The sequence below is a fragment of the Mya arenaria genome, chromosome 4 (genome assembly GCF_026914265.1).
Source record: "Mya arenaria isolate MELC-2E11 chromosome 4, ASM2691426v1".
Classification (NCBI taxonomy): domain Eukaryota; kingdom Metazoa; phylum Mollusca; class Bivalvia; order Myida; family Myidae; genus Mya; species Mya arenaria.
In genome coordinates this window covers 42068963-42072403 of record NC_069125.1, presented here as the reverse complement: position 1 = coordinate 42072403, position 3441 = coordinate 42068963, and the positions used below count along the sequence as shown (strand labels likewise).

At 35.6% G+C, this 3441-nt stretch overlaps 1 long non-coding RNA gene across 1 annotated transcript; it reads left to right on the top strand.

Moving 5' to 3' along the window:
• Nucleotides 1–714: 714 nt before the first annotated feature.
• Nucleotides 715–3162, top strand: LOC128233045 (uncharacterized). Its single transcript, XR_008260602.1, has 3 exons — nucleotides 715–843; nucleotides 1150–1261; nucleotides 2508–3162. It is a non-coding gene; the product is annotated as an uncharacterized LOC128233045 (long non-coding RNA).
• Nucleotides 3163–3441: the final 279 nt, after the last annotated feature.

Below are 3441 nucleotides of genomic sequence, written 5' to 3'. Positions count from 1 at the left end.
CATTATTTGCTCTGTATACATATTGTTCTTTGTGCAAATATCTGTGTTTTACCTGCGTTGTTTATGTGCGTGACCTACATTAATTGAGAGGCCTAAATCATGAACCTGCGTGTTTATTCTATTATTTAATTTGTTTAGATTACGATGTGAATTTGTGTAGTTCATCTAGCTAATTATGATGACGTATATTATGCTTTTCTTTAACTTATGCATTCGTGCCGTTCGTGGCTCACACAGCTTCGTGACCTTAGGTGACCTACTACGTAGTTACATAGCATGAATGTGCTGTAGCGATGCCATGTCGATTGTAGTAATCTCCCCTTATGAATCTCATGAATATTAATTTTTCACGGAAGGCGACCCAATGCTGGTACCGGTTTTATACAGCCTTTAAAACACATATATCAACATTTGCGGAGAACCATGTGGCTATATATAGTTATTTTGATGATGAAATAATCTGGGGTCCAGTCAGAGTTCACTGAAAACGTGTTTTTTCTAAGAGAAAAACGAAAGTGAACATTTGATTAAACATTTTTTTCATGTTTTAAGGCAAGTACAAAGGATTATTTGGTTTGTATTTAAGTATGGGAGGGGTCTCTTATAGTTTTTTTATCACTTTTGAAACAGCTGGACTATGAACGTTCTTAGACCATTTATAGACTTCGCAAAAATGTAAACAAAAATCCAAAATGTATTGTTTTATTTCAATAGCCAGCCTGGTTGTTGTAGCCACAGGGGAATTTTCAAGGACAAGAACCAGTGCTGGTAAAAATGTGGTCTCATGTGGTTTTCCATACCGGCTCTCAGCAAGGATTTCAGAGAAAGGAATACTGTCTCCAAGTAAGAAGAAATTCTATGCATGTCTGGATTTAATGCTTTCAAAATGCATCTGGGTACTCAATAAGATGAGAATAACCTTTGAACTGTTAAAAACTGATAGCAAAATGTCCAAGAGACTATATATTTCATAAAATTTGTCCTGAAAATATTTCAGTTCATGATCTTTTCTGCATATTTATCACATTTATGACCACATAAAAGGTTGTGTATGCCTCAAATGAGTGTTTACATGCCTTTTTCAAACTTTAACAGTATTGGCAGATAGTTTTAAAAGTGTAAAACATTGCTTTTGTGTCTTGCTTGCAGATCATGATGTGCCAATAAGCTCCAGTTAGCTGCGCCTTTTCCCTCCCACCGGTAGTCCTGCAATCTGAATCCAGGAGATGCTCTGAATCCAATATTTCAGAAGAATGAATATGTAAGTCAACTCTGTAGTACTTGTTTGTGTGTAAATGATCAAAAGAGTGAGATTTATAGCAAATCAGGTGTAAATAAGCAACTTATAGACATTGGTGAAGTGCTGTACTCTGAATGTAATGCCAAATCTAGCCTTCAAAACAGATACTTAAAGTAAAAAATTAAATTAAAAATGGGAATATTAATGCTTTCTCTGCATTTTCTACATCATGTAGCCACCTCATACATGAAAACACTGGCAGTTATCATGAATCTTTCAGTTTTGGTGTTTTTTGCCATTTCTTTTGTTGCGCCATTTGTCCCTGAAGCAAACAATTTGGCATATAGTGGTGTTTAGACTGTCTATAAACACATTATCACTAAATTTCTTTTGTTAAACTGAACAATTCTGTTACCTTTGTATATAAGTGGATAAGAAAAGCAAAATTTTGACAAGTTGAAGCATTTCAGTTTGGCTCTATGTCATTCTTAGCTCTACTGGCCAAAGGCCAGAAGAGCTTATGCGATGGTAATTTGTACGTAGTGCGTCCGTGCGTCTGTAAACAATTCATGTTTACACGATACAGCCTTCAGTTTTGATTGTATCTTGATGAAACCTGTACAGTATCTAGTAGATCTATCTACATATCCATTAGAGCTCGGTTTCTTTTGAAAACCAGCCAGATCCGACCATGCTTGCCTAGATTATGGGCCTTGATAGTATAAAAATCCTGTAAACAATTGCTCGTTAACACGATACAGCCTTCAGTTTTGATTGTATCTCGATGAAACTTGTACAGTATCTACATATCCATAAGAGCTTGGTGTCTTTCGAAAACCAGCCAGATCCACCCAGCCCTTTTGGGCCTCTTGTTTATATAAAACTCTAAGCGCAAAAGAAGTGCAAAAACCTTATTCTGCTTAGAAAAAAACTTATAAGAGTAGGCAGGTCATTTTGTGGTGCTGTTTTATAGACACCATTGTAAGCTACGAGGAAAACTTTACTTGGTCAAATTATTCAAATGCATAAGGAAATAATGGCTCTTCAAAGATTTGCAGCTAGAGGGAAATGGCTGTTTCTGCTTTTTATGAAAATACCACAGGTGCTAATATTTGTCTCAATCATTTATTGTTTAATATATCATTTCCACACTTTCAGTATGTGTTGCATATAGCCTGCAGATGAACTATATAAGTTTTGAAGTCTGTTCCCCCCTCTATCATGCAATAAATATTAATGACTATGTATGTGGTACATGTACTTTCAGAAAACTGAAGCCTTCAGGAAGTCAACGCCACCATTGTATTGATTTACTCAGCTCTGATGTCCTCAGCTGTGATGTAACATGCCTTCAAGCCACTATCCGAAGAACATTCAGACGTTCTAAATGGACCATTGCCCTGTTGTCATGGAAATCATTATGAGGAGGAGCACACAAACTGTCACTTGTTTTGAATACGAGATGTACCACGAACTGACCATAAACTTTTCGGATGCTGTGTTTATTTCATCAGCCAATTTAGCCGATGTAAATTTTACTGAATAATGACAAACAGTCTTACTCATAAGCATCTCTTACTCATTCGTATTCCACAACTAAACAAGCTTGCAATTACACTGTGCCATTTATCATAATATAGCAATGCTGCAATGACCACATTTTTTGTACCAGTTTTTGCTTTATAATGAAACTTTTATTGAAAATGGTGCATAAACACTGATAACACATAAATGTTTCATTCATACATTTGTACATGTTCTTTCAGTGTATATGTTGATAATGCTGATACATTTTTCATGTGCATTTACACATGTGTTTATTGCCAACCTCATCAAAACATGCATAGTTTGCTCACATACATATTTCCAACACAGACATTTACTGAATGTATTACTACTTTACGTTGATTTTGATATGTAAATAAAACATTCTACTACTCGTTTGTACAAAACACTTTTCATTTGCTATGTTATTTGTTTCCATGTTCTGTCTGCATTCAGATGGTATTTTCATATCAATTTTAGCTCGACTATTCGTAGAATATGGAGAGCTATACTACTCGCCCAAGTGTCGGCGTCACACCTTGGTTAAGGATTTGCGTGCAAGCACACATAGGTTAATATCTCAGCAGCTACTTGAGGTATTGCATTGAGACATGATACAAGGTACTCAACCATCCAACCTAATTAATTAACCAAGT